The following is a 21527-nucleotide window of genomic DNA, read 5'->3' on the forward strand; positions in this document are numbered from 1 at the left end:
CTGCAGCTGCAGGCACACACTACCATCTCTGGAAATGACGTTTTCTATTCATTTTAGTGCCTTTCCCCGCAACATACTTTCTTTTGAAAAAAAATCTTATTTAATCCTGAGGTTTTAAATTTTGATAATGAGAAATCTTGTTGTAAGCCAGTTTTAATTTATTGGGGTTTGAGGAACTCTTTGAATTCATTCAGCTTTAAATGTATATGGTGATTTTTTTTAAACGTTGTTTTATTGATTTCCCCTCATTTCTGTCTTTTTAAAAAATTCTCTAATTGCTATGTATCCTACATAATCTGAAATGGTTCTCTCATTTAAAATATTTGTATTTTTTGAGAATTTCATGTATTTGATCAAGTCCATCCTCTTCATTCCCTCTCCTCAAATTCTCTTCCAATTTCTCTTCCTCCTCTTCCTCTCTTCAACAAAACAAAAACAAAAACAAACAAACAAACAAAGTTCATTTAGTGCTGCCAACATGTGCCTAGGTGCAGGGCAGGTACTGAAGCATGGGTAGCCTTTCAGGGACCTCATTCCTAAAGAAAACTGGTTCTCTTCCCAACAGCCATCTCTAGCCAATAGCTCCTCAGCTTCTGGTGGGGCCTCATGCACTACTTCTTAATCCACGCTGGGATTTTTTTCTGGCTTGATATTGTGCAAGGTCTGTGCAAGCTGTTGCAATCTCTGTGAGTTAATTCTCGTGCCCATTAACTGTTTCATTGCTGTCTCCCTCTGCCTCTTGCTATTACAGTGCTCCACCCCCATATTATGTAATGAACCTTGGGTAGAAGAGGTGTTGTAAACACGTCCCATTCAGGACTAGGCACTCTGGTGTCTCTTACTCCCTGGATGTTATGGGTCTCTGTGTTCATACATGTACTGAAGGAAGCAGCTTCTTCTTTAAGGGCTAAATGATACACTCATGTACAGTATGCTGATAAGCCATTAGAAGTTGATTTAGCGTTACCACATTTAGCAGAAGGACAGTAGTCAAGGTTCTCCTGCAGAACCTCTAACATTTTTTAGCCACAGATTCTTGGCCCCAATCACAGTACTAGGCGTTGATTCTGGCTTGTGGGTCCGGCCTTAAATCCAAGCATAAAGTGCTTGGGTACCCTTGTAACATTTGTGCCGCTGTTGCCCAGGTTGGCGTATCTGGCCGCTGGCACTGTTGTAGCTTACCAGCTTCACGGTTGGGCAAGGCTGACGATGTCATCCGGTAGCACACTTTGCACACTCCAGGGCTGCCAGAGTTAGCCCGTATAGGCGTGGATTCTGGCTTGTGGGGCTGGCCTCAAACCCAATCCAAAGTGGTGCTTTCATTGCTCTGGTGTTTTCCTTGTCTTTGCCTGTCTTCATTTCATGTTTTACTCTATTGGCAATTAATTTATCTTTATGTTTCAAGTTAAATTGGTTAATTTTAAGTCATATTTTAATATTTGTGGGTTTTTTGTCCTCTGAACATTTTATTTTTTCTTAAAGGTAGCATTTGCAATGCCACATTGTCTATCTCTTCAGAGAGGGTTGTTTCATTTGCTGGGAGTTTTCCTTGGTCTCTCACCTTGTCCTGGCTTCTGACGGTGTTCTTTAACGTTCTTTAATTTGCGTGATTTAATGCTATGCGTTAGATCCCATCTGTGCAACTCTGGTGAGTTGTGTGGTTGTAGAGCATGTATATCTGCTTTACCTCCTGATGGCAGGCTTCCTCTTCTCCTCCCAGCTCCCTCTCCCATGAACCGCTCCCCTTCACCTCTCCTTCTCCCCAGAGAAGGTGGGGGTTCCCCATGGGTACCAACCCACCCTGGCACTCTAAGTCACTGCAGAACGACCCATCCCATGAGAGAGAACCAGTCCCCGACACTGTTAGTGTTGTTCAGCCGTGCTTGTAGACGGGAGCCTGTCCGTGCCTCTCTTAATCCCCACTGTAATTACCAGTAGATGTTTTGTTTTAGATTCTTCAGAGAGGGAGACTTTAAGCCAATCCACCTGTCTTCAGTCTTCAGTCATTTTTTCCCTGTCTTCAGTCTTACCTGATGCCCCAGACAGCTAGCACCTCCTCTTCCAGTCTTTTGTGGAATTAAATCCAAAACCTCAACCAGTTAATTTTTTAACCAGCTGTTCCCACAGTCCCTGGCATGTGCCTCTCTTCTCTACCCAGGCACACAGCAGATGAGAGAGAGCTAAAGCCTAAAATAGTTTCCAACATTTATTTTATCAAATTTGTTAATTTATAGGACTGCTATAACTTTAAAAAGCGTGTGTATGTGTGTATGTGCCTGTGTGCGTGTGTGCATGTGTGTGTGCAGGTGTGTGTGCATGCGTGTGTGCAGGTGTGTGTGCAGGTGTGTGGGTGATATAACCATGGGAGCAGAGTGTGAGCAGTCGTGCATGCAGAAGCCAGAGAAGGGTCTTGGGTGTCCTGCTCATCCACTCTCCACTTAGTCACTGAGAGACACAGCCACAGTGATCCACCTGTCTCCACTCTTCCTCCCCCTTCTTCTTCCCGGTTCTGGGATTACAGCCACATAGATGGCCACACAGCCACTGTGGTTCTCAGAATGAGTTTGCACATGTTTACTGCATTGTATTGGGCACTTCGGAAAGAGCAGAGAGGCACTGTTACTTTCAGTTCTGTATTCTCAGTCCATCTCTACCTGGGCGAATGTTGGATCTCTAGTAACAGAGCAGTGGCTATCACGTGAAGGGGGCTTGGAGGGCCGAGGAGGGTACTCATGCAGGTGGAGTTAAATGGTGGCAGGATCGTCTGAGTGCGGTTGAGTATAAATGAGAGGAGATAAAATTAAGAGCAGTTAAGCAGACCGCTCCAAAGATTAATAGTATTGCTACTTCAGTTATAATATATACAAGCTATTTCCACTATGGAAATACACTAAAAAGCATTACTGTCTGAGCTAGAGTTTTGCACACTTTCAGGCAGCATTGAAAAAGGAAGGAAAAAAAACCAAGAACCCACACTGCAAAATAGAGTTCCCATAGTTAGCGTCACCTGTCAACTTGACACAACCCACAGAAACCTGGGAAAAGGGCGCTTGCTCTATTGAGGAGCCACCCAGATCTGACTTATCTGCGGCCAGCTCTGGGAGGCCTTTAAAACTGCTAATTAACCTCATTAGCCATTAGGGAAATGCAAATCAAAACAACCCTGAGATTTCACCTTACACCCATCAGAATGGCCAAGATGAAAAACTCAAGTGACAACACATGCTGGAGAGGTTGTGGAGAAAGGGGAACCCTCCTCCACTGCTGGTGGGAATGTAAACTTGTACAACCACTCTGGAAATCAATCTGGCACTTTCTAAGACAACTAGGAATGGCACTTCCTCAAGATCCAGCCATACCACTCCTAGGCATATACCCAAAAGAGGCTCAAGTACACAAAAAGGACATTTGCTCAACCGTGTTTGTAGCTGCTTTATTTGTAATAGCCAGAAGCTGGAAACAACCCAGATGCCCCTCAACTGAAGAATGGATGCAGAAACTGTGGTACATCTATACAATGGAGTACATGGTATATACTCACTCATATAAACATACAACATAGAATAAACCCACTAAAATCTGTACATCTAAACAAACTAAGCAAAAGAGAGAACCCTAACTAAAAATGTTCAATCCCCATCCTGAAAGGCAAAGAGGATGGACATCAGAAGAAAAAGAAAACAGGAAACAACCTAGGAACCTACCACAGAAGGCCTCTGAAAGCCTCTGCCCTGCAGACTGTCAAAGCATATGCTGAGCCTGATGGCCAACTGACGGGCAGAGTGAATGGAATTTTATGTAAGAAGTGGGAAATAGTAAGAGCTGGAGAGGACAGGAACTCCACAAGGAGAGCAACAGAACAAGAAAATTTGAACACAGGGAACTTCCCAGAGACTCACACTCCAACCAAGGACTATCCGTGGAGATAACCTAGAACCCTGACAATGCAGCCACTTCTGATGAGAACTGATAGACTAAGATCAGAAAGAAGGAGAGGAGGACCTCCCCTATCAGTGGACTTGGGGAGGGACATTCATGCAGAAAGGGGGGAGGGTGGGACCGGGAGGGGAGGAGGGAGGGGCTTATGGGGGGATACAAAATGAATAAAGTGTAATTAATAAAAGTTAAATAAAAAATTAAAAAACACTGTTAATTAACATAGTAGTTATTTAATTACTATCTCACTGTAGGTTAAGGAGCACACCAGAAGGAGCCACCCAGTAAGCAGCTTTCCTCCATTGTCTCTCCTTCAGATCCTACCTCCAGGGTCCTGCTGGAGCTCCCGCTCTGTTTCCCTCAATTATGGCCTGTGCCATGTAGGCTGAACTCAACCCTTTCCTGGACACACACACACACACACACACACACACACACACACACACACACACAGAGAGAGAGAGAGAGAGAGAGAGAGAGGGAGAGAGACAGAAAGAGAAAGAGAGAGAGAAGAGTGCATCTACAAATAGAGTATCGAGTCCAGGACAGTTGAGGTAACACAGAGAAACCCAGTGTCAAAAACAAAACAAACAAACGAAAAATAAACAAAATAAGGAAATTCACAGTTTAGGACAGAATTCACACACATGGCTAGCACCATAGTAGGTGATTAAACATTGACTTGAATGCATTTATATATTATTTTCAAGAAAACTATTGATTAAAGAAAGCACTATTTTCACAAGTTTTACTTTAATAATTATACTTCTTTACCATCAATCCTATCAATTCCCAGAACACTATTTTCACATCAGAGTATTCTCAAAGTGAGAAAATTAGCTTTGTAATATTTTCCCTCGGTAATTAGCAATTCGAAATTGCAGATGAAAATCAGAAGATGGTCTCATGTGATGAATAGGGAACGACATTTTAAAAGCTCTAACTGGCACTGGTCTCTGGGGAAATTATATGTAGCCTGTTTTTAGGGAGATGAGTCTGACTGAAGTGACAATATGGATAACTCATCAGTAAAAACGCAGTGACTTACTATCTTTCATATGCTGTGAATGTCATCAGAAATTATAAAATTGCATCTACAAAGTTAGCCCACCACATGCCATATTCTACTGGGCAACACAGAGCCTGGCAGACAGTGGTAATGACTAAGGTCTGTGCTGCCTTCAAACAAAGCGGGGCATTGTCCTGTGGTGGAGCAATGTCAGGAAACAAAAGCGACACCTCAGCTCTTACCACCAACTCCTGTCCATTTCTTAATATTCAAGATACGGCCCCAAGGAATCATAAGGAAGAGTTGGGGGAAGGCTTGAGGGAGCTGGAAAAGAACTCCACAAGAAGACCCACAGAGTAGACTAACCTGGGCCCACGGGGGCTCACAGAAGCTGATCCACCAACCAAAGAGCACGCGTGGGCTGGTCCTAGGCCCCTGCACATATGTAGCAGATGTAAGCGTGATCTTCATGTGGGTCCCCCAGCAACTGGAGTGGGGCCCCTCCTCCGATGCCTCTCTTTGGATCCAGTTCGCTTAACTGGGCTGCCATGTCTAGTCTCAGTGGGAGAGGATGTGGCCAGTCCTGCAGAAACGTAATGTGCCAGGGCGAGTTGGTTCTCATGGGGGACCCCCCTTTCTCTAAAGAGAGGACAGGGAAGAATGGGGATAAGGGATGTGTGAAGAGGGGACTGGGAGGAGAGGGGGGCTGCAGTCAGGATATTAAGTGAATAAATAAATACATTAAAAAGATGAGACTCCAATAATATGTTTAGTACTCTCGCTTTTTCCCTCCCTCTTCCAAGCTCCCCACGTGCACACACAATCACAGAGAAATTACATATTTTCTCCTTATGTTCAAGTCAAATGTGTATTGAATGGCTTTGCCAACTGATTTTGATAGGTTAATCTCAATAGTTATTTTGTAGAGATTAAGCTATGGTTTTCTCTCTGTTAACTTTGGACATTAAATTGATTTATTATTGCCTAAATAAGCTTTGTTTATTTACTCTGCGGCATTTGATGAAACAGTGTATAAAATTTGTTTCTAGTTATTTGATTCTCATTTAAACCTCTGAGTTTTGCATGCTGAAATATGAAGAAAGTTGTCATACTTTCCCAACTCTAACAGCACATCTAAAAGAAAATATGGTATTGCATACAGTTCTATCCTTAAGTTAAGCATGTATTTGTGTGACTATAATTTTGTATTGAAAACATCCCAGTTTCCTATCAACAGTGCAAGGTGGCGCTATTGATAAAGCAGGCTGTAACCTCCCAGGACCTCAGAAAGGGGCGGAGGTGTAACACAGACCGTGACCTTGAGAGTCATTAACTTCTGGGGTGAAGAGCTCGCATCTTCTTTGCCAAGTGGCATTGTGAAAAACGTCACTGCTCTACAGGACAACTTTACTAGCCTCCGTCTCTTAAACACCTTTAACTTCGCTCCATGTATTGTCCCCTAGTTTTTAAATTAGATGTGCCTATCAAGAAAGAGCTTCATATACTCTGCCCAGAAGGCTCGTTTATGCAACAAGCACACGGACCCTGGCCTGTGTATCCTTGTCACTCCCTGTCATATAGCCTTGTCATATGCTGTCATTTTCTTGGGAAAGAATATGTATTAAATGGAATTATCAAGAAACATCTACAGAGACAATCTGAGGTTACAATATTAAAGAATGAGAACAACAGGGAAGGAGCATTCATGATTTAGAAGTGAGAGTAGCTGTCAGATTTTAAAGGAGATGGCTCTGAAGAGAACAGTTTGGGAGAAGGCAGTGTGAACAAGAACATTTCAGCTGGAGAGACAAGAATCCAAAGTCCTAAGCCGGGAGGAGTCTGGCATTACAAGATAAGTCCAATCGTGCTATGAACCAGTGGCTTCCAGGACAGTAGTCAGAGATGAGGCCCGAGGGAGCGAGAATACTAACAAGACAGGAGCAGATTGAGGGTTTCTACTCTGGATAAAGCCAGAAGGCGCTACCATGCCTTGAGAAAAGGCAGCGTGTGCTTGCTGACCATTAGAACGAAGAAAGAATGGAAAGACCAAAAGCAGAGGAGGAGAATACATAGAAGACTAAGGACCTAATCCAGAGGGAGGCTGGCGATGTGAACCGAGTGAAATCTGTGGAGACTCTGGGCTGAGGTTAGACTTTAAAGACAGAGCCAGGAGTGCATGCTAACAAATGCTGTGTTAGGTGTGACAGAATGAGGAGGTGGTGGGTGATTGCTAGCTTTAGCTTGAGCAAACAGAATCCCTGAGAGAGATTCTGCTAACACAGATGGGATGATCCTTCTGGTGTGGCTTCATGGGAAAAGCATGAGGAAAACAGTGGCATGGGCCATTTTAGATAAACAACTCCCCCTCCCCATCAACACTCACTAAGGAGCTAGGAAGGGAAGTTGGCTGCGGCAAGCCTGCAGCTCAGAACCAGCAGAACCAGGTGATTTGGGAGCCACCAAGACACGCATGGGATTTGAATCTTAAAACCAATGAAGCATTTAATGCAGATTGTGACAGTTTTGTGCCATTTCCAGGGGGAGTTTATGCTATCAGATTTTTTAAGTGATGCTATTTTTAAGACATTACTATTTTGGGGTCAAAGTCTTGGGGATTTTCAGCACTTGGTAAAAGTTTTCAAACTTAGGATTGCAGTCACAAATGTTTTTACATAAAATACAGAGAAACACAGTTTCAGATGTTAAATACAAGGAAAGGCAGAATTATGACATCATATATTCAGAATCATGTCAATATCCTTGGCAAAATGTGAGTGAAACAAGATTTTTAACAGTGATTGTTTGAGGTGTGGGGAACAGAGGCAAACTTCTCCAGCTTCATGCTTTTTCTTATTCTCCCCATGTACCCATGAAAATATAAATTACTTAGGCTCTTTTTTTGAGATGAGATCTTATGCTGACGCCTGGCTTACTGATCATTACGTAATCAGCCTGATAGCAACTCTCTTACCTCAGCCCGGATGGCTGGAGTTGCAACTACCACGCCCAGCTATGAAAATCACTTTTACTGCAGAGAAAAAAGGGGGGGGCTTAAATTTTATCTTCTGAAAACTATGAATAATGTTTAAATTTTCTCCCGTGTAATATTAAAACTTGCATGTATAACAGAATCCCAAGTGGGGCTGTACTACATTTTCTCATTGTGCCATTCATGGATGCCGTGGGGCCGTGAGAATCAAGCATGAAGATAAACGGCACTTACCAGCCCCGTCTCTACACCATGTAAAATGCTGGGCACATTGGCAGGTCATGAATCTGTGAGGAAACCGAGAGGAAGACAGGCCCAAATTCAGCCTAATCCATGAATCTCACTACAGCCAGGCTCCCCATTATTTTCAACTCATATTGAGGCAAGTCTAGCTCTCTTTGTGGCTCTGATCTCCTTCTCTAGCACACTGGCTCCCTTGGGAATTCTTTTTTAGCACAAACTTTCACCATGGGGGTTTTTCCACCTTGTTCTTCCAGACACTGAAGGGTTTTGATTCTTCAAGGTTTATTTCAAAGCCCTTGAAAGAGAGATCTCCTGCAGGGAGGTAAAATGGATTTAACAATACCAACCTACCTCATAAGGCTGCTGTGAGGAATAATAACAGTGTAAATATAACGTTCTATACAAATGCTTAATAATAATTACTTGGTGCAGGGCAGTGCAGTCTCTTGTACATTTATAAAGGTGCCGATGAGGGTAGGTTTCCCTCCTTCAGCCATTCTTCCATTTTTATAATCAAAGAGTTTCATTTTTAACTCATGCACAGAACATCCTGATGCCCCAGGCCTTGGATGTGTTCCCAAGTCAGAAGTGAAAACAATGGCAGGCTGTGAGAAAGGCAGCTCTGTGTCCTGGGTGCAAAGCTCTGCACATTTGAAGTGGCTTTGGCACAGCAGGGAACCAGGGATGGGTAGAACCATGTTATTTCCTTTCTCTGAATGGGACGGGCCTATGTGCTGTCCTTGGCAGTACATTTGCTGTGCGCAGAGCTCTGATTTCAGAGCGATGTCAAGATCTGATTGAATTGTACAGTCTCATCTGTCTTTAAAGCGACATTAAGCAGCTTCAAATTTCCTGCTTTTTTTGTGTGTGTGTTTGTGTCTGTGTGTACACCTCTGAGTTCACTAGAGATGTAAAGAAATGGCCTCCTGGTTTCTTTTATTTTATCGCTAACCTAAACTTCTCTGCATATCACTAAGTATCCAAGGTCCCATGACCACTTAGGAAACAGTCTGCCTGTATACAAGCTGGGTGTCCTTATGAATTATTATTCCTGGTCACAATAGCTAAGGGGTAAACATCTTCTTATAATTTTTATGGTGTAGGATAACTTATAGGCATCTGTTGTAGCAGTCTTCAGGATAATATGATTGCTTCTTCCAAGGTATGAGATCAAGGTCCCTAAAAATTCATAGAAGATACTGAAGCCAAAGGGAAGTTGCTTCTACTTTCTGGGTTGAAAAAAAAAAAAGTCTTTGGCTTATACAACAGGTTCAGCGGAGTGTGGAGGAAATAAAGATTGACCCCTCAAGATCAAACATTTCTATCTGATGGGATTCCATTCTCTAGCAAGTATTTATTGAGTAGCTTCTGAGTTTTAAGTACTGACTATGGTGCTGGGGAAAGTTTAATGACTAATAGGCTATAATTGCTGGCCCTTGCTGATCAAAGCTTTATGTCTGAGTCAGGCTGTAGGCTTAGACTTTTTTGTTCAATCTTTTTTTTTTTTCTTTTTATTAATTACAGTTTACTCACTTTGTATCCTGGCTATAGCCCCCTCCCCCAACCCTTCCAATCCCACCCTCCCTCCCTCTTCTTCTCCTATGCTCCTCCCCAGTCCAATGATAGGGTAGGTCCTCCTCCCCTCCCATCTGACCCTAGTCTATCAGGTCTCATCAGGACTGGCTTCTTTGTCTTCCTCTGTGGACTGGTAAGGCTGCTCTCCCCTCATGGGGAGGTGATCAGAGATTGGAGACAGTCCCTGTTCCCATTACTAGAGAACCCACTTGGAGACTGAGCTGCCTCGGGATACATCTGTGCAGGGGTTCTAGGTTATTTCTATTCATGGTCCTTGTTTGGAATATCACTCTCAGAAAAGACCCCTGGGCCCAGATTCTTTGGTTCTGTTGCTCTTCTTGTGGAGCTCTTGTTCCTTCTAGGTCTTTCTATCTCCCCCTTCTTTTATAAGATTCCCTGCACTCTGCAAAAAGTTTGGTTATGAGTCTCAGCATCTGCTTTGATACCCTGCTGGGTAGAGTCTTTCATATGTACTCACTTATAGGTAGATAGTAGACATATAATATAGGATAATCATACTAAAACCTGTATACCTAAGGAAGCTAACCAAGAAGGAGGACCCTGGTAAGAAGCCCAATCTTCATTCAGAAAGACAAATGAAATGCACTTCAGAAGAGGGAGAAAACAGGGAACAGGACAGGAGCCTACCACAGAGGGCCTCTGAAAGACTCTACCCAGCAGGGTATCAAAGTAGATTTTTCACCAAACCTACTTTATTTAGGGTTCTTAAACACATTTACCTCCCTTCCAACCCCTCCTCCCCCCACCTTAGGTAGGAGATTATAGGGGAAAGGTCTATAGGACTCTTTTGTCTACTACCTGCTGATTAGGGTCAATGGGTCCTTAGGGGATCACCAAACTCAGTTGTCAGGGTACCAGCAGTCCAGTCCAGGTCAACACCAAGTAGCAACATGAAGTCAGCAAAAGCTGCAACACTTGTTGGATTGCCCCAAGAAGTTCTCTGAAATGTTTCTCTCTGTGAAGTCAAGTGTTGAAGCATGAAGATCAGTGCAGAAATGTTGATCCAAAAAGCAATGTCTCACTGTGTGTGGGCCTCTATGTATGTCCTCTCCTCACAGTCCACCCACGGTGTTCTCAGCTGGCCAAAGTCATGCCCCTCACATGAGAGAGCTCACAGCAAGACACCATGTGCTCTTTTACAAGCCAGCCTCCAGCAAAACATGACATGCCCAGCTTGCAGCAAAACATCACATGACTAAACTGAGTCTTAAAGGTGTTGTCCATGCCACCAGAGTATCATCCAAATTGAGGGAGCAATTTGGGAGGAAGGGCTGCTTCTCCTGGAGTCAGATATTAACTTTGGCTGGTCTTTGATCTGGCAGATGAGTGAGCATTGATGAGTTTGGGATGGTTAGTGACATGTGGGTGACCCTGACATGATTGACAAGTCATGAGGAATTCGCAATGGTTAGGAAATTTAGTGGAAGGGATGGGGTGGGAGACGAAAACAGAATGGCTGGAGCTGTAGTGAGAACAAACACAGGAGTTATGACAAAGTTTAAACTTTGCCATGGGATAAGTTAGTTGATGTTGTCAGAATCCCATTTGTGTTGTAGGGCAATGCCTTTGCTCCTGTTCAGAAGCCAGGCTGGCTAAGGGAACCGCTGAAACAGTTCTTTAGAGGTGAAGAGAGTGTGCAGAGCACTGTCTGCTAAAAGTAAGCTAGCAGATCTTTCAGGGCAAAGCTCAGACACTTCTCTCTGGATATTCCAGGTGCCTCGAGTGGGTCCATGTGGCCTACTAACATGGTCATGACTTCTTGCCGGATAAGACGCCATTAGCAGTGGGTGAATGCTAGGTGAAACCTTTGGTTGTTTTGGTAGCATTGTGATCACATATCTCAGAGACTGTTAGGACTCTTATTTTGTAGTTTTTGTTTAATCTTGCCAATAACTCTTTCTTCCACATGGAGAGTTGTCTTTAAATAGAGTTTACATGACAGACTATTTTTTTTACACTTTTCAATTAGTCTAATCATACTACAATTTCACTTGACTACAAATATAGCAACAGCAATTATACTTTATGTTAATTGCTAATTGCCCATAAGCTAAAGATTACTTGCTTTTGTAAACTACTACCTCAGGTTTATAAAGCATCACATGTTTGATCTATGATGGTGCCACGAGCAGCCTGAATCTCAATGTCTCTTCATAATGTGCCAGATGAATTGGCTGCATCCACGAGGCATTTGCTTTCGACTTTTGCCATTGCTTAACATACATGGATATTTGCATCACCTTCTCATTCACAAATTCTGCTTTATTTTTTAAATCGACTTTAATGAAAAAGTCATTTGTGGAGAGCAAAATGCATCTGTCTTCAAGAACACCATTAAGGATATCACAACACCCTACCCCACCCCACACTGTATACATAAATGCACATATACATAAAGTATATGTAAACGCACACATACACACATAAGATGAATATAAATGCACACATAGATAATATATATGTGTGTGTGTACACACACACACACACACACACACACATACTTTAAACAGTTATCATTAGCTATTTCCCTTCGTCTGTCAGGCTTATTTTAGAAATGGATTTTTACTGTTGTTTGTGACAGTAATTTAAATTTTTTTTTCATACTGTTCTAAAAGCATGAATATACCATAGTTTGTTCACAGGTATCTGAACTGTTTCTAGTTTTAGTTATTATTGGTATAATTGCTCTAAGTATAAATATTCAAGTCTTTTCTGCGTTTTTGAGTCTGTGCATGTGTGGGGTAGCATATGAGTATGTTCGTGATAGCTGACCATTTAGGGCTGTCTGCTTGGATTTTGGGGTTGTCTCATTAGAGTACAGGTCTCTCAGAAGAGCCTGAGGTTCACAGGTGAAGCTGGGCTGGCTAGTGAGCAAGCCACACCCAGCCGCAGGTTTTTCCAGCGCCGGAACCACAACCCAGGGAAGGCTGCACATTGAGAAGAGAGGCCCAGCACTAAACAGACTCCATGGTTTCCTTAGCGTGTTTTGTTTTTGTTAGTTTGTCGTTTGTCGGTGAGTCTCAGCGCCTGCTTCGATCCCTGTCCCTGGCAATGCCAGGCCACAGAAGAAGAAGATCCAGGCAGTCCTGATGAAACTTGATAAGCTATGGGCAGATGGCAGACGAGGACTTCCCCAGTCAGTGGACTAGGGGAAGGCGATGGAGGGAAGAAGAAGGGAGGTTGAGGGAGGGGTTGAGGGAGGGGGCTTCAATTGGGTTATATAATAAATAAACTGTGAAAAAAATAAAGAGATTATGAAGTTTATTGAGTAGGGAGAGAGGAGATCTGAAAGGAGTTGGAGAAGGGGAAATATGAACAAAATATCTTGTGGGGTGGGAGGGGAAAAGCCACTGGCTGCTCTACCACAAAACCCAGTTTCAGTTCCCAGCTCCATTATGGCCGCTACCTACCATCTGTAACTTCAGTTCCAGGGAGACCCAACGCCCCCTTCTGGCCTCTGCAGACCCTGCACACAGATGGCTCACACACGCAGCCAAAACACCCACACAAAACAAAAATAACCAAATCTTTAAAAGAAAGAAAAACACCAAGTAACGAAACAGACAGTTTATGGTCAGTATGCTTTTTACTTTATTTGGAAAGACCAAATTAAGGGGTTGTGTCACTTTTATACTGTTTTAGCATTTTCGCTGCTCTGTCGAATGGGATATGGAGTTGCGCTGTGACCTCCTTGATAACTAAGATACTAAACTTGTATGCACCTGCTCTTTGCCTGTTCCTAAGGGCTCAGAATTTTTTTCCTGTTTTTGGAACAAATTATTTAACTTAAGAACACTTTATCCTGGATATACATAAATGTATATTACACCCCCCCCACACACACCTATGCTCCTTCCAGTTGCACTGGGTTGTCATTTTCCTAATAGTGCCGTTCAACCAGAAGACCTAGATTTTGATTCTATCCAATTTATCAGTTTTCCTTTCCTACTTATGTTCCCCCCCCGAACTCTGTTAAGGAAATAATCCATGTGTGTAAAAATGTTCCCCGGTGTATTGCTTTAAATGATTTATGGCTTTACTTACACATGTGGATTTAGAGTTCATTTAGAATTAATATTTGTTTACAGATGAGGTTCTTCCTTGTGATAATTTTCTTCTCTTACTGAGTTCGCTTGGCAATCAACCAGACATCAGAAGGTGACATGCTTGGCTCTATTCCAAAGCCATTACAGTCTTTTGATCTCTATATCTATCTTTATATTGATATTACACTGGCTACTAATTTTTGTAATTTTGAGTGAAGACAAAGAAGTATAAATTCTTCTACTTATTTCATTTTCAGAATTAGTTTGGCAATCCTAGGTCATTTGTATTTTCATATTTATTTTAGAATTAGCTTGCCAATTACTCCGAAATCCTAATGGAATTTATACTGGCTTTGCTGTTTGGGAAGAGTGTACATCTTTAACATGGTATCACCTACTCATGTACATTTTCTTTGGTATGTCATGAGTCTTTTGTAATCTTAGTATAGATGTATGTGTTTTATTAACTCGTGTCTGTGTACTTTATATTTTGACATGATATAAGACATGTACTTAAGAAGTCTCATTTCCAATTTTTCTAGCATGTACAAACACAGCTGCCTCTTGAATACTGAATGTTTATCTTGGAACCTCCATGTGAGTGTATGTACATTTGTGGTATGTGTATGTTCATGAGGATGTCTGAAAGTCTCCACAAGTGTGCATGTGTATTTGGAGGCCGGAGCGTTACAGCTTTCAATCTCCGTTATTTTTTCTCTGAGCCTGAAGCTCATCAGCTAGGCTCTGTGGCTGGATAACGGCCTCCAGGAGCCTGCTTGTCTCCTCTTCACATCACCAGCAATGGGAGTGCAGACACACGTTTCTATGCCTGGGAACCCGAGTTCACATCTTCATTTTGGCGTGGCATCCACTTTACTGACTGAGCCACTTCCCCAAGCCAGTCCTGCAACTTTGATAAATTATCTCACTGACAAGCAATAGTTTTCTTATTGTTTTTAACGATTATGCCATTTGAAATGGAGGAAGCCTTACTTCCTTACGATCTTCAGGAGCTGTTCTTCATTACTGTATTGACTTGGCTACAAGATCCAGTATGACATGGAATAAAAAGGTTCAGGACAGACACTCTTGCCTTCTCTTGAGTGTTATGAAAAAACTGAAACTTTCATATGAAGCCTGTTCCTGTAGTTTTTTCTGGTGTTTTCCTCTAAGAGGGGTGAAGGCTTCATTACAGATTCAGTTTCTTTAGAAGATTCAAAACTATCCGTATTTTATTTCTTGCACCAGTTTTTTTGTTACTTTTCAAAAATGTAAATTTCATAAAAGAATTCATATTTATCTGCACAAAAGTTATTCTCGATCCTTTTCTACCATTTCCCTAACTGCTCCAGGCCTACAGAGATAACTGCTCTTTATTTGTTTATTTACTTATTCATTTTGACAGGTGTCATTCTGAAGGCCATTTTCTTTGGATTTGGATTTCTGACCTAAGAACATTTTATTTAATTTTATTTTTGGTATGTTCAAGAAGGTCTTTGTCTTTAAGATTTTACTGCCCTCAAGCTTTTCTTTTTCTGTGTGGTTCTTACAATATTGATTGCTGTTTCTGGAATGGTTTGCCTTGAATTTATTGAGTTTGAAGATTAACCAAACTTCTTTAATTCAAAAGCAGTGTTTCCTTTTTGCAAAAGAATTAGAAAAATTTTCTTCAGATTCTACTACAATTCTCTAAATTAAGGCTCAGTTTCAAATTAATCTTTGTTAGCCTCAAAATATATACACCCGTTATCCATTATGTTAAAACAGATTTACCTGGAAGCAGATGCCCAAGAAACACTACTAAATAGATGGTGATGTTGGGGAAACAGAAGACCATCTTTAAATGTAAGTTTCCATTACTCTGTCAACTCCTAGATGTGTCAAAAGGTGGGGAGACCGGATATTAAAGATCTTGGTAGAGCTGAGGGAAAGAAAGATGGTGCTGTAAAATATTTAGAAACAACAACAGCAACAACAAAAAACCAAAAAAGCCAAAAGCCCCAATATAATTTACTGTCATCTCTTACCTACAATAAAATGAAGCAATTTGAGATGGGGAACCTGTCAGGGTTCTGGTTGGGTTCTTTGCTGGCATAGTTAATTTGACAAGGCTTTTAAAAAGGGGGTGTTTCTTATGGGAAATGTGCAGAGAAAGCTTCTAAATACTACAGTCCTCTAGTATCAGTAACATCTATGACCAGATAAGGCAAGAAACGACACTGGGGTTGGAGAGCTGGCTCGGTGCTTAAAAGCATTGCCTGTGCTTCCAGAGGACCTGGGTTCAATTCCCAGCATCCACACGGCAGCTTACAACTATCTGGAACTCCTGTTCTAGGAGATCTGATGCCCCATTCTGGCCTCCTCAGCACCAGGTACACAAGTACTACACAGACGTGCATGTAGGCAAGACACTCACTTACACACATAAAATAAAACATTAAAAATAGATCCGTTAATGAAACTATGAGAGGGCCCAGAGCATCATTCTCGGGAGAGAAGTGTCCTTCCTGAAAAGCAGAGATTCACAGGCCTGCCTGCAGAGGCCGCCTACTGGGATCTGTGCATTCAGATGGAGGAGCCAGAAGATTTGTGGTGTAAGTATCATGACTCTGCTCTCTCCCTCCTTTTGATCTCAGCCAGGGCTCTTCATTAACACACCTAGTCCAGTAGGACGTCATTACATTCACCTGTGTTGATCTTCTGGCGAGTTAGAGCAGGCGGGAGAGGAAATGGAAAGGTCTAGAGGTGAAAAATGATAGGTGTTCTGTGATGTAGGAAAGAGGAAAATAATTTTAACATATATATGAATTATATAATGCTGTCTCTTGAGAACACTAATATATAATAGGCCTGGCTTTAATCTCATATTCCATGGAATATAATTACCGTGGAACAATTACATATACTAAAATGATTAAAAGTAAACTATTTGTAGAGCAGGCGACCTTCTCAAGGTCACCCAGGTAGGAAGTAGAAAGAAACTGGGTAGCCTGGCTTGGGCTCTTACTGAGTACTGGAAGCTGTATATTGCCAAACTTTTAAAAGTATTTCCTTTTGTTCTGACTGACTAAATGCCTGTGACAGAATATAAAGGAATGACGGATATATCAATCCTCCTTTTGTTTCTGAAACAAAGAGGATCCTCCACAGTGGCTTTCACAGGTAGGATAAAAATAATAATGATCACTTTTAGAATTTCTGTTAAGACAGGACTTAAATCACTACCCAGTTCCCCAGGCTGCACAGGAGAGTGAAATTAATTTCATCTGGTTCAGTTCATTAAGCAGACTCAGCTTTGGGTTAGGGCCATGCTTAGTATCTGTGTTATCTCGACATAGGCTGTGAAAGTAGGGTAAAATCTAAGGGGGCGTGCTTTCCTGCTGCCTCTGAAGGAGACACTGCATTCTTGACAGAAACGTTCCTGGACAGTTCTTCCTTTGTAATCAGTATTCCTGGGATAAAGTCATAAGTGAAACCAGACAAAATTAGAATTAAAGAACAGAGAAAGAAAAAAAAAATAACTGAAGTCCTTGTTGCTTTTCAAAGAAAGATGGCTAAATTAATCTGACAAATGCTGAGCATTTCGCCAAATGTTTACTGAAATGGGGTGCTTTTAATTTCCCCAGAAAAAGCGTTCTTGGCAGGGTCCTGTAGGACTGGCATGGCAAACAGCAGAAACACGCTCTCTGTCAGCTTCTATTGAGCTTTGTCACAGGCAGCAGATTATAAACACATCCTCACTCGGAGCTGTGGCTCTCCTGTGCATCTCATCTTCTTCTGGGTATTTTTATCTTTGCTCTTTTTAAGAGGCTCTGGGAAGGACTATTCAGTGAGAGCTTTTTTTTTTTTTTGAGCATCATTTTATTGGCACCTGGAGATGAAGTAACATAACCTATGCCTACATTTTTCAGCACAAATATGTCACCTTTGAAATCTTTGGAACAATAATTTACACTCATGGAGCTATGAAATACCCAATGATTCACAAAACAGTCATAAAATAGTTACACAAGATTCAGAAATGGGGCATTAAGAGAATATTCATAAGGACAATGAGGTGAAAAATCAATGTAGAGTGAACTAAGATTTTTATCTCTCACTAGAGTACCAAGGGCGCATTGCCACAGAATGAGTGCATATGGTTGTTAGGCACCTGTAATGTACAGTTATCACCACAGTTTTCGGAGATTTAAGGGCATTTCAATTCTGCTAACACATTTTTAGTCCATATATAAGGTGGTATGTCTTGTCTCCACTATAAGGGCATTTTGGCTAAAGGCTAACAGGTGCTTTGAATAAACAGCTAATGATGAGTCTAGAACAGAAATCCCTAAGGGCCGGAAGTGAAGAGTGATCATACAGTTAAGGTGAGTAGGGACGTTTCTGGCTCAGTGGCCAGAACAAAGTGTTTTGGGTGGGCATGAGGCTGGATGGAGTGCCTCTGGTCTCACGCTTGGGGGAACGGGTAAGAATTCTGTGTGAAAGGTCTTTGCAGTGAGTGTTTTAGAAGAGAAATGCTAGCACAGAGGAAGGACACAGGCTGCAAACAGTGCTTGGGAGCCCTTTACACATTGGTCTTGGTGGGACTCAGAGGTTGACTGTGGTCAGAAAAGGAGGCAGAGAGAGCCACCCAGGGCAACCAGACTTGCTTGTCACTGAAACGTGTGGACGGGAACCAGACACACTGTAAGCAGCAATCACACACTAAATGGGGGAGGAACAGTAGCCCGGCGCCTAACACAATGCTCTGTCTCGTCATCACGACCATAGTCTGGGCACGGTAACGCATGAGGACACAAACAGTGTGTGGGGGAGAGCGGGGCAGCAGAGAAATCCTTGCCCTGGCAGGACTCGGTATTTAAATCGTTAAGGGATCAATCACAGTTAGATAAACATAGACACAAAGTAAGATATATAATAAGTGGAATCAAAAAAGTCAAGGAGCATCTAGAAGAGGGAGCTATTTTATCTAGAGTAGCTAGAGCGAGCTTTCACTCATGAACTGATGTTTAAATGGAGCTCTAAAAGAAATGATCACACCGCAGATCTATGGAGAAAGCACAGCAGTCAGAGGGAGTGTCTGGGTAGCGTGTTCTGAGGTAAAGGCTTAGTCAGTTCAAGAGGCAGCATGGGAAAGTGATACAGATGATGAATGCACCTGCTGAGCCCATGATGGCAGCTGAAGGACAACTTCGCCTCCACTTGGAACTCTGGGTTTGGGAATCAGCAGTGTGCCCTGATCTGTAAGGATGTCTTTGGATGAGCAAGAGTGTTTATATGGGAGCCTCACTGAAAGATGAACATCAGAGAAACCAGGAGAGGAAAACAGCAATACAGTTTCTCACTAATCTCAAAAGAAAGAGTTAATTTATTTATATATAACAATATAAATCCCTGTAAGCTAGGAAAAGAGCCAGCTGAGCTCAATGATGGACTGCGTTCTTATATAAATATTTAATGGAAAATAATTTAGAATCTTATAAAAATATTTGATGGAAAATAACTAAGAGGCATTAGGCTGAGGTCAAGACAGGAATGCACACTGTCAACATTGTTATTTAACATTTTAATGAAGAAACAGGCTGGTGCTTCAAGACAGGAACAATTTTAAAACAGCATAAAGAATGGAAAAGACAAAATAAATTTGATTTGTAGCTGATAGGATATCCATTATGTTAAAGAAACCTGCAGATAAACAAGAGAGTATACAACGATTCCTGAACACAAAAAAGTGAAAATATTTCTATGCATTGGCAATAACCAAATATGAAATTAAAAGCTCGCAGACAGCACCAGAAACATAAACCAATGTATGAAATAAACTTTAAAATGTTGTGAAAGAATTTTATGGAAAAAAATTACAAAATGTATTTGAAAGACATAAAATTGTGAGACTTTGCCATGATGATGGGTAAGAGACTCAAAACCACAGAGACACCAGATTTCCTCTTTATTAACCCTCAAGTGTAACACTACTCAAATAAAATTCCGAACGATGTTTTTACATGGAAGAAGAGGAACTGTTCTGAAGTCATCATATTAGGAGCCATAATATAAAGTACTGAGCAAAAGGCTCTAAAGAGGTGGAGTAAGAAGGGGTGGTGTCTTCGCATAGCATGTTAGTGCAAATGTGTGATAACTAAGGTAATGTGGTGTCAACTAAGCATCTGTGAAAGCTAAGAGCATGAAAGACAAGTCATTAGGATTCAGTATGAGATGAAGTTATTGGCAAATAAATTACATTAGAGGTTTTCTTTATCATGAAGAAAGAAAGGCCTGGATAGTTTATATCTCAGCCACTTACTTTCATTTATATTTGGTAATCTATGAGAGACAGGTCCTAGCATACTTTTCATTTTCTCTTCCGAGCCATACCTTTTCTGTACAAGAAATTTTCCTAAAGTTTTAACACTCCTATTTAGCCAGAGTTTTTAAAATCAGAATTCCATCAGCAGAAGGGTGTAATCACTACTACAGGGTGTCTGACCTAATGAAAGGGAGTAGCAGGCTTTGAAAGAATTAGATTTGAATATATATTACAATTTCATGTCACTTTAACATAATTCTGTTGTTTATCTCTCTTTTGATGCTCTGTGTATTTTCCTCCGGTCATAAGAAATATTAATAGCTGAAAACAGAAGGGAAGTATTTTTAAACAGCCAAGTACTTTATTTCAAAAGCTGAATCCAAAGCAGATCCACTTTTGATAAATTATCTACAGGAAATGGAAGCAAGCAAGTGCTATGTTTCGTATGATCATAGGATCTTAAACACGACCTATTCATTAAGACTTCATAAACAAATTATGTTAACCAGCTTTTTGGTTTTTTTGTTTGTTTGTTTGTTTTTGGAGACAAGGTTTCTCTGTGTTGTAGCCTTGACTGTCCTGGCCTCACCTTGTAGCCCAGGCTTGCATGGAACTCACAGAGATCCACCTGCCTCTGTCGTGGAGAGTGCTGGGACTAAACGTGGGTGCCCGGTGTCCAAGAGCAGGCTGTTAATCAGTGCTTTTTAACACCTCAGGATTTAAAGCAGGCTGGAGGCAGCCTCAGCAGGGCACAGTTCCTCCTCTTTCTATGCAGACTAGTCACTTTGGAAGGCTGCTAACAGGAAGATTCTACCCTCCGTCCCAGGAGACTCCAGCTACAAGGTCTAGAAGGACTTTTCATCGGTAACAGTACCCTTGTGACTCTAATGCAGGCAGCCTTTAGACCACATTTTGGGAAAGGTGGGAAGAGAATGAGGAACAGAGTTTGTCTTTTCTTTCCATTTTTCATAATATTTTTATTGGTTAAACAAGAATTTTACATCACTATCCCTGAGAACACTCACTTCCCAGTCCTCCTAGGTACTCCTCCCCACCCTTTTGACACCGTACATTTGTGTTGCCCGTACATTCACTGGAGCCTGGTGAAGCCCGGTAAAAAAAATACAGCCTGGAGGCTGGCACCCAGCGTGGAAACCCTGCAGCAGCCCACACCGTTCACCCTGCTGGGAAGCAGCCTGGCAGCACTGCCCACAGGCTGCAAGCATAAAGGTCGAGCTTGGTGAGCCTCTGGATGGCAGACATTGAGGACATTGAGGGCAGAGAGGCATGTGAACCAGGAGCTCACACAAAACCTGCCCCTGGACCCTCTGCCTCTCTGCAACATCACCCTGGCTCTAGGCAACAGCAAGATAACAAGACTCTGAAATGATCCAGTGTTTC

Source organism: Psammomys obesus, unplaced genomic scaffold, assembly GCF_907164565.1.
Source record: "Psammomys obesus unplaced genomic scaffold, mPsaObe1.curated_primary_1811, whole genome shotgun sequence".
NCBI classification, from domain to species: domain Eukaryota; kingdom Metazoa; phylum Chordata; class Mammalia; order Rodentia; family Muridae; genus Psammomys; species Psammomys obesus.